This window comes from Carassius gibelio, chromosome B18 (assembly GCF_023724105.1).
Source record: "Carassius gibelio isolate Cgi1373 ecotype wild population from Czech Republic chromosome B18, carGib1.2-hapl.c, whole genome shotgun sequence".
Taxonomy (NCBI): Eukaryota; Metazoa; Chordata; class Actinopteri; order Cypriniformes; family Cyprinidae; genus Carassius; species Carassius gibelio.
The window spans coordinates 16260107-16271270 of NC_068413.1; positions in this window are offsets into that span (position 1 = coordinate 16260107).

The following is an 11164-nucleotide window of genomic DNA, read 5'->3' on the forward strand; positions in this document are numbered from 1 at the left end:
CAGACACTTAAATGATGATTTGGCTCCATACAATAAGCCTCTCTCTTTCTTCCATTACAGCTTCACTGATCAATAATTCATCCTGATTTCTCTACCTCTGCAATAAAACACCCACACGATCTTATGGCAGCAGTGTGAATGCTGTAGTGTGACACTCGCTTTAATCTAAGAATCATGATATGAGGCAATATTTCTCTCTGATTCATAAATCTCTAGTTGAGACTCGAGTTGATTACATATAGCAGTGGATTATATGAAACACCTGAATGTTAAAAATCCTCTTTTACTGCAATAACAATATTCAATATGATTCCTAATCAAGAAAGATGAATGAAGAGTGTAATCTTGCAAGTCATCAACAGACTGGAGCGCTGTCTGTTAAGAAAGAAAATATCTCAGCAGGAGCATCTGTAATCGAATCAATCACACTGCTGTAAAACATCATGAAATGGACCTGAGAAATCAAACACTGCAGACAATCTAAAACATCAGATCCACAGTAACTTCACATGGACAGATGCCTTCATCCTCCTGCATTCATCCTTTATGTTGTCTTTCATCCTGTCTGTCTGAAGCTGCTTCTGTTTCAGTAGCTCTTCTGGATTCAGTCCGCTCCACTTTTTTGCCTGCTGTTTCTATCACTGGCACTATCTATCGGCCCTCACCAGCTGGGTGATCTCCTCCGCGGTGCCTGGTAGTGGCACTGGACGGCCCTCGGCGGAAGGCACGACACTCCTCTGCTCCCTCACGGATGGCAGCCGCCCCTCCACATCGCGGGCGGCCACTGTAATAATAAAACCTTCATATTCATCCGGAAGAAGGAGGCGGGAACCGGCAGACAATCAAACTGAAACTTTAATAATTCAAAATAAACACAAAACAGTGCATCAGCCCCTCACGGACGACTGATGCGCACAGATAAAAACCAAAACATAAAATAAAGCCCAGGCCTGTTCCTCTCTCGTCCTTCACTGTTGTCGCTCCTGTTTTATATCCTTCCATCTCCTCCGTGGGACTCGAGACCGGTGAGTGTCGCAGGTGTCGCTCATCTCAAATCACTCCACCGGCCTCACTCGTTCCCACGTCCCTCGGCCCTGCCCCACTCGTCACAGTACTGTAGCTAAAGAAAAACACCATCTTAGAATAAGACTAAATGTTAAGTTACATGTTCAACTTGTTTTGAAACAGAAGTAATGTTTGTGGAGTGTAACATCAAACTGAAGAGTTGCAATGGACTGAAGGAAAAGTTGGGAGTTCACATTTGACAAAACATGCAAGAACATTTTCATGAAGACTTGAAGCTTATGTTATGCAGTTTGTGGTTCACATGCCTGAACAACAGATCAGCTAATAAGGTTTACAACTGAAAACGATGCATCTTTATGTTTGGATCAACAGAACTGAGAGAGTTGAATATTAATTTAGTGATGTGTGACAGGACATATTAATACAGCTGGAACATCTTTAGATGATCACAGACATGAAGATTACTGACTGACTAATAAAGTCCAGGTACCTTTATATATTGTATTTCTTCTGATCTGAAGCTCACCGTTGATCTGCACGATTACAGAAGACTTCTAAAGATTTGCTGTATTATGTGTATGATGGCAGGAATCAGAGGTTTTGTGCCTCAACTTGCTTGACACAACAGGAATCCATCATCAGTCCTCATGGCTGGTTCATGCTGAACTCAAGAAAGTATACATCAAGATTTCAAAGACCCAAGGTGTTCAATGCACTGGGTCAAAATCAAGCTCCAAACAGGAGGAACCTAATCATTCAGTCATCATCACGAGCCTCTATAAGCATATTCACGGCTCTCACTGCACCTCCCACCTCCCCATCTCCTCCTGTCTTTCTCTTATCCTCCCTCTATAGGCAGTAGCACAATGAAGGATTGAACTCAGAGCTCAGGCTGAGTCTCGGGGTTGAGCCTCCATCGAGGACAGAAATTAATGTTTGTTTCCCATCAACCATCAGGACTGGATGGGCAGGAAAACTCATGAAATTCCTAAAAGCAGCTTTTATTACTGCATTGTGAATTCCATGGGTGAACAATGGACCTGACCGGTAACACTTTAGAATAAGGTTCCATTAGTTAATGTTAGTTAACTACTTTCGTTAACATGAACTAAGCAAGAACAATCCTTCTACAGCATTTATAAGTCTTAGTTCATGTTAATTTCAACATTTACTAATGCATTATTTAAATCAAAAGTTGTGCTTGTTAACATTAGTTAATGCACTGTGAATTACCATGAACTAACAATGAAAAACTGTATTTTCATTAACTAACATTAACGAAGATGAATAAATACAGTAATAAATGTATTATTCATTGTTTGTTCATGTTAATTAATACATTAACTAACATTAACTAATGGAACCTTATTCTAAAGTGTTACCACCTGACCTTCTAAATTATGAGAGATGCAGATTTGATGGTACCTATCATTCTTGTAATGGATTTTATGTTGTCCTCAGGGATCATTCTAGATTTCAGAAGATCTCAATATCGACTGATTGAAAGATGCAGATGAAGATTTAAATTTCCCTTTCCTGCCTCAGGTATCTGGTTCATTAGTACATTTCTACCTTGCATTATCTTCTCCTAGAGTTTCAGATGATACTCTACAGTCAATATATTAGTTAGTCCAAAAAAAAACTGACACTGAGCAATGGAACAAAGAGTCGCTGAAAGAGCTAATGTTGAAATGGCAAACAGTGTGCACTAATGAGATTGGTCAACCGTAGTCAAACATCGAATTATCACTACCAATGAAGTTCCAGTCAGAAAAAGATCATATAGAGTGTCAATAGAAAAACAACAGTTTATAAAAGCAGAAATCAAAGAGCTATTAGACAAGAAAATAATCCATCCATCAACTTCCCTGTGGGCATCACCAGTAGTAGTAGTGCCTAAAAAGAATGGAGGATCAAGGTTATGCGTGGACTACCGGGGTTTAAATTCAAAGACTTACCTAGATGCTTACCCTGTGCCCCAAATTCAGGACATTTTGGAATCATTACATGGAGTGACAGTGTTCAGTACAATTGATTTTAAAACCGGCTATTGGCAAATGGATATGGAACCAGACAGCATACAGAAGACTGCTTTAGTTACATCTGCAGGTCTTTTTGAATTTTTGCTTCTTCCTTTCGGCCTGAAACAAGCTGCTGCGTCTTTTCAAAGAATGATGGAGCATGTATTTCGAGAACTGAAGGAAATTGTTGCCTGATCTACAACGATGATGTAGTAGTGTACTCCGAAAATGAAGAAAAACACTTAGAACATCTCGATCAAGTGTTCAGTTGTCTCCGTAATGCAGGCCTCACTCTAAAACTTCAGGAATGTACCTTTTTTTAAAAAAAATTCTTACATTCTAAGGACATCTTTTTTTCTGGTGAAGGAATTAAGATGGATTCATCCAAAGTGTCTGCAGTTTGTGAGTTTCCTGTACCTCAGTCCCTCAAAGAGGTGCAGCGTTTTTTAGGATTGGCATGATGGTACCATAGGTTTATACCTAATTTCTCGGATAAGGCTGCTCCACTCCATGCCTTAAATAAAAGAAAGCCACGTGGTCTTGGACAAAGGAATGCCAAAAAGCTTTTGATACCATCAAACATGATCTAAGCAATGCCCGTGTTAGTTCCACCTGATTTGACCAAAGCCAAACTGTTCAGAATACAAACTGATGCAAGCTATCTTCAAGATTGACTTGATGGATCATCCGCTTGCAAGGGTTTGACTTCACTGTTAAATACAAGAAGGGACAGTGTAATGTTGTCTCAGATGTATCATCCCAAAGTTTGGAATCCATTTCAACACCAGGTATGGTAACAGTAGTCAAAGCCATTAAATCTAATGTAAATTCAGAAAACTTGCCAGTAGATCTATCTCAGCATTCTTCTGCACAGCATGACGACTCTGAGATTCAAGAGCTAAGCAAGAGAGCTGATTCAAAAATTAGCTGTGATCCCACGTGAGTGCATTATGTTCGTGAAAACCGATTGTTGTTCCGTAGTGTCCCTGGTGGTCTGTGTGGGAAAAAAGCTGCAATTAATCATACCTACAAACCTCAAGAAACATTCTTACAGTATGCACATGATAATCCACTAAGTGATCACCTGGGGCAAATGAAGACACTTCTTAGGCTCATGGAAGTTGCCTAATGGCCAACAACACATGCTGATGTATGGAAGTATTGTAAGAATTTCCCATTTTGTCAGAAGTACAAACCATCTCTATCAAAGCTGTCAGGGCTTTTACAATCAACTCCAGTTGTTGAACCAGGTTGACCCTTTCCTAAGAGCAGCAAACAGAATGAACGCTTACTAGTGGTGGTTGATTACTGTTCCAAGTGGGTAGAATTATTTCCTTTACGAGTTGCTAAAGCACCACAAATAGCACGGATCTTAGTGGAAGAAGTATTCACAAGATGGGGAACACCTGCATATCTCGTGTCAGACTGCGGAGCACAGTTCACTTCACAGCTAATCAATGTAATCTGTAAACAATGGGGAGTAACTCAAAAGTTAACTATGGCTTACCATGCACAAACAAACCTGACAGAACGAGTCAATCATACACTTAAAACAATGATGGCTTCGTACGTGGAGAATCACCACTGAAAATGGGATAGGTGGTTGGCCGAATTTAGATTCGCCATCAAGATAGCTTGGCATGAAAGTACTGGGTACGCGCCTTCAGAGATTGCATTAGGACATAAATTAAAGGGACCTTTGGAAAGAGCTCTTCATCGCCCCCTGATTGTGATAGTCCTACTTATGCGATAATAGACAGACAGCAAAGCTTGATCCGTTCGTTAAAGGAGAATGTGGAATGGGCTCAAACCAAACAAAAACGCTACTATGATCAGAAAAGGAAACAGACAAACTTCAAAGTAGGAAATGTAGAGCTCGTCCTGATCCAAGGCATATAATGGAATTATGGCTAAATTGTCTGCCAAATGGAAGGATTCTGCCAAAATTGAGAAATGTTTAGGACCTGTGAACTATGTTGTTTCATTACTTGATGACTCTAAACATGTTGACACTTTTCATGTACAGAACTTAAAACTGTGTCATGGGTATGTCAGGCTTTCTTCTGAGGGGAGGGATATGTAACAGACACCTGGCAGTTACTTAGCCCACATTTACACTCCTCACCACTAGGGGTATTAGTGAGACAACTGTTTTTAGATAAAGAGACAGGTGAGCAGTAGAATAAATTATCATGGCTGACCTCCTTGGTCAAACAAAGTCCTGTTGGTAAACAGCCTGTAAAGTAAAACATTCATGTTAATGCTTAAGTTTTAAGTGGTAAAATATTATATTTGTGCTTATTGATTATAGGGGATTTGATGCAGATAAATAACAGGAGGCATTTTGTGTTTTGTAGAAGGACTTTTCTGTATCTGCTAAATGAATATGTAGCAACTCTGTGGTCCTGGTTGGGATTATCCCGCTTAAATACTTCCACGAGGTTCATGATTTGATTGTTGCTATGGACTGCTTTTGACGGGAAGTATATATGTTTGATGACTGTCATCTACAATTATTGGCTTACGTTTACCATCAAACCTCCACACCCTTTGATTCCTTGAAGACAATCAAGACTTGCATCTTACCTTAACCCATATATACAGAATTCTATATATACAGGTGATGGTCATATAATTAGAATATCATCAAAAAGTTGATTTCTTTCACTAATCCATTCAAAACGTAAAACTTGTTTATTGTATTCATTCATTATACACAGACTGATATATTTCAAATGTTTATTTATTTTAATTTTGATTATTGTAACTCACAACTAAGGGAAATCCTAAATTCAGTATCTCAGAAAATTAGAATATTGTGAAAAGGTTCAATATTGAAGACACCTGGTGCCACACTCTAATCAGCTAATTAATTCAAAACACCTGCAAAGGCCTTTAAATGGTCTCTCAGTCTAGTCCTGTAGGCTACACAATCATGGGGAAGACTGCTGACCTGACAGTTGTCCAAAAGACAACCATTGTCACCTTGCACAAGGAAGGCAAGACACAAAAGGTCATTGCAAAAGAGGCTGGCTGTTCACAGAGCTCTGTGTCCAAACACATTAACAGAGAGGCGAAAGGGAAGGAAAAGTGTGGTAGACAAAAAGTGTACAAGCAATAGGGATAACTGCACCCTGGAGAGGATTGTGAAACAAAATCCATTCAAAAATGTGGGAGAGATTCACAAAGAGTGGACTGCAGCTGGAGTCGGTGCTTCAAGAGCCACTACACACAGACGTATGCAAAACATGGGTTTCACCTGTCGCTTTCCTTGAGTCAAGCCATTCTTGAACAACAGACACCGTCAGAAGTGTCTCGCTTCAAAAAGGACTGGACTGCTGCTGAGTGATCCAAAGTGAAGAAAAGTAATTGGATCTAGCAGTTTTTAATTCTTTTCTGTAGGATAGGTTACTTTCCCACCAAGCAATACGAAATACCTCTAGTTTTGTTTTCCTCCAGCACCGCTCCATTTTTCGGGCTGCTCTCTTTAGGGTGCGAGTATGCTCATTATACCATGGTGTCAAACTGTTTTCCTTAACCTTCCTTAAGCGTAAAGGAGCAACTGTATTTAAAGTGCTAGAAAAGAGAGAGTCCATAGTTTCTGTTACATCATCAAGTTGTTCTGAGGTTTTGGATATGCTAAGGAATTCGGATACATCAGGAAGATAACTTAAAAAGCAGTCTTTTGTGGTAGAAGTGATGGTTCTTCGATACTTGCAACAAGAAGTAGAATTTACAATTTTGGCTATATGAAGTTTGCACAGAACTAAATAATGATCTGAGATATCATCACTTGGCTGAATAATTTCAACACTATCAACATCAATTCCATGTGACAGTATTAAATCTAGAGTATGATTTCGACAATGAGTAGGTCCTGAAACATGTTGTCTAACACCAATTGAGTTCAGAATGTCTATAAATGCTGATCCCAATGCATCTTTTTCATTATCGACATGGATATTAAAATCACCAACTATTAAAACTTTATCTGCCAGAACTAACTCGGATGTAAAATCACCAAACTCTTTAATAAAGTCTGTATGGTGCCCTGGTGGCCTGTATACAGTAGCCAGTACAAACATAACAGGGGATTTATCATTAACATTGGTTTCTCTGGATAATGTTATATGAAGCACCATTACTTCAAACGAGTTATACTTGAAGCCTGCCCTCTGAGAAATCCTGAAAACATTGTTATAAATTGAAGCAACTCCTCCCCCTTTGCCTTTTAGACGTGGCTCGTGTTTATAACAGTAATCTTGGGGGGTGGACTCATTTAAAATAATGTAATCATCAGGTTTTAGCCAAGTTTCTGTCAAACAGAGCACATCTAGATTATGATCAGTTTTCATATTATTTACAAAAAGTGTTTTGGTAGAAAGGGATCTGATATTCAATAAGCCAAGATTTATCATTTGTTTATCCATATTGCATTTGTTTTTTATTTGTTGAACCTCAATTAAATTGTTAACCTTAACTTGGTTTGGACGTTTTTTGTATTTTCTAGTTCGGGGAACAGACACAGTCTCTATAGTGTGATATCTAGGTGAAAGAGTCTCTATGTGCTGAGAATTAACTGACCTCTGTGACAGGAGGCAGCTAGCAGACGGTCGGTTTAGCCAGTCTGTCTGCTTCCTGACCTGGGCCCCAGTTAGTCAAGTAGAAACACTAAGACTATGTGCCATATTTCTAGAGAGAAGAGTGGCACCACCCCAGGAGGGATGAAGACCATCTCTTTTAAACAGGTCAGGTCTGCCCCAAAAGCTCGTCCAATTGTCTATGAAACCTATGTTATTCTGTGGGCACCACTTAGACATCCAGCCATTGAGTGATGACAATCTGCTATGCATCTCATCACCACGGTAAGCAGGAAGGGGACCAGAGCATATTACAGTGTCTGACATCGTGCTCGCAAGTTCACACACCTCTTTAATGTTATTTTTAGTGATCTCCTACTGGCGAAGTCGAACATCATTAGCGCTTACTGTATTTATGTTTAAAATTATCTGTGTTTGGACCCACGACTATGCTGCCTCACCGTCACCCAGTTGCCCTGCTGCAGGGGCTCTGCTGGAACCGGACAATGTACAGGAATCCCTGAGCTAGACGCATCCAAAGCCGTATCTAGAGCCCTAACATTCTTACTGTCCTCAATTAAAGTTTGGATGCGTGTCTCTAATTCTGAAATCTTCTCTGTCAGCCTAACTATTTCCCTGCATTTATCACATGTGAATCCCTCATCAGCGACGCACGTCCTGATTTTGCCAAGTCCTATGTGTTCCTAGGTCAACATATTTTGTTGACCCTGGAACAACATTTTACTCCAAAAATATATTCTTAACCATATCCCTACACCTAAACCTAACCTTAACCATGAGTAATCCCTAAAATCAGAGGAAATGATAGATGAATGACACTGATGTACAAGCACCAAACACTGATTTTAAGCATAAACTTCACAAAATCTATAAACTGGTTCTTCAAATCTGATTGGTTAATTACAATGTTGTTCCAGGGTCAACAACGATGTTGTCCCAGGAACATGTCTCACTTGGTAAAATCAGGTTAGGCATCAGCGACAGAGATAGATAAACTGTACATGTGGCATGCGGTGCAAATAACAATAGCAGGAGAAGCCATTACTCACCGTGCTTGATGAAATATTCTTACTGCGGTTGTTTGATGAACTTGTGAAAAACTGGAGTGAGAGAGAGGAGAGGAGAAAACAGCGACAGGTTCTAATGAAAACGCAGGTGTAACGTTACTGCACTCACGGATATAAAATAAAAGTGGACGATCAAAATTAATCTGATAAGGTTGATCGATAATATCAGAAATATGGTGTAAATTAAGTTATATATTATCACTTTAAAAAACAGAGAGTGATAGTAAGATTCTAGAGGAAAAAAAACTGCTTCACAGAGCTATGATCAGCTCCAGCAAGGCCAACAGGAAGCAGAGAAAACACTGTCTAACAGAGACACCCGCAGTCAGGGAGGGGTCTAAACAAAGTGTAAAGACTTGATTACTACTTTTGCAAACAAATAGTAAAGATACAGTTGTGTTCAAAATTATTCAACCCCTTGACTTGCAAGACAATTTGCTGTGGAGGATAACATTTTATGAAACCAATTTAACAAAGGCATCAGTAAAGTATTAGAGAAAGTTTGTTACACTTTTGAGTGATTCTGAGAATGGAACATTGATGAATCATGATCAAATTTGAATTGGCTCTAAACATTTATGTTCAAAATTATTCAACCCCCTTTGTGCAGAATCTTTTATACTTTAAAATCACCAATAAATGCTGTCTGTAAGTGTTTAGAAGCTTCTGTCAGCTCTCTACTATAGTTTTGGCCCATTCCACACCTGAAAAAGCTTTCAGATCACTGATAATCTTTGGTTTTCACATTGCCACTGCTTTCTTCAAATTCAACCAGATATTTGAAATGAGAATTAAGCCTGGAGACTGAACAGGTCACTCAAGAACATTCTGTGACTGATCCCTGAACCAAGCAGAAGTAGATTTGGATGTGTACTCTGGGATGACTGGCCTGCAGGAAAGTCCATTGATCATCAGCTTCAGTCTTTGCACCAAAGGCATCACAATTCTTGTCAAAATGGCCTGATACTTCAAAGAATCCATGATGTCCTTCATACAGTCATGATTTCCACTTCCTTCTACAGTAAAGAAACCCCATAACAGGACTGATCCACCTCCAAGTTTGAGGATGCAGATGGTGTTCTTCTGCTTATGAGCTTTGTCTGTTTTGCAGCAGACACACCGCTGATCCACGGGTCCAAAAAGTTCCAGTTTGGTCACATCACTCCATAAAACATTCCTCCAGAGCTCCACAGGTCCACACAAATGAATTTTATCAAGTTCAAGTTGTCCTTTTGTTCTTCTTGATCAAGAGTGGTATTCTACAAGATGTCTCCACATGAAGGCAATACTTGTCTAGTGATCTTCTTACACACTGCTTTGAAATGGTTTTCCTCCTTTCATCGGGTCATCTTGCAAGTCTTTGGCTTAACATTGCAGACTTTTCTCAGTTGCTCTGATTAAACGTTTTTATGATATTGTGCTTTTTCTTCCACAACCTCAAAGATTTTCTGGTAAAACACACTTTAAGCTAAGGAATAAGGCTGAGAACTGTGTCTCTAGGAACTTTCATGTCTTGGAAACCTTCATATAGCCTTAGTCTTTCTAAAGTAATACAATATTTCTTCTCTGTTGCTTTTGTGAGATCTCTGTCGACATTTTTGCTACTCAACTTCAACACATGCATGGGCTAACTGTATGTGTAACGGCTCAAGCTAATTCTGTTTTTAATAGAGTTTCTAAAAGCTTAATTGTGTTTTGAGACTGTTTTATTCCCCACCATGCAAATAAGGGATTTAAAAACAGCAATGTTAAATAATTATGACATAGCAGTATTATTAAAAAATCTTATAACTCAAATATATTACATTATATATTGACAATATCACTTTTAATATGCCAGTGAACTATTATAGATGCAAGTTTTATTATATCCTGGATCTTCAGAAAAGCTTGTATTTGTAAAGTACTGCAGTCTCTAGGGGGTTGAATAATTTTGAACACAGCTGTTTGTTAGACTAGTTTAAGTGTTTATGTAGGCACTAGGTAACACTTTGTATCACGCGTGAGGTTGTTCATCGTTTGCTCATAACTGAAGTCTCTACTCATGCAGATTTTTGCTACATGTTCTGAGTAGTATTGTACGATAAGAAATTTATTTTCCTTAAACAGGAAATTAACATTCTTCGAACCGACAGACAGATGACACTGAGAGGTCAGGTAAATACTTTCAGCGGATCTTGTAAATATTTATAATAAATTATAACCAGTTATGATTATTCATATTCCTCCTTTAAGCTGATTCAGTTCATCCTCTCGTTAACCTGCACCAGAAGGGTCAGAGAGGACAGAAACAGATGTTCTGCTGGTCACCAGATAAACCCGGCTGTGGACCAGAGAGTATCTACAGGAGGACACCTCACCAGTCCTGGGTTTTCAGGAATTTGGGAAAATGGACAAACACTTAAAAAAAATATAAAATTCTTAAGAGCTGACACAAAGCACAAAAAGT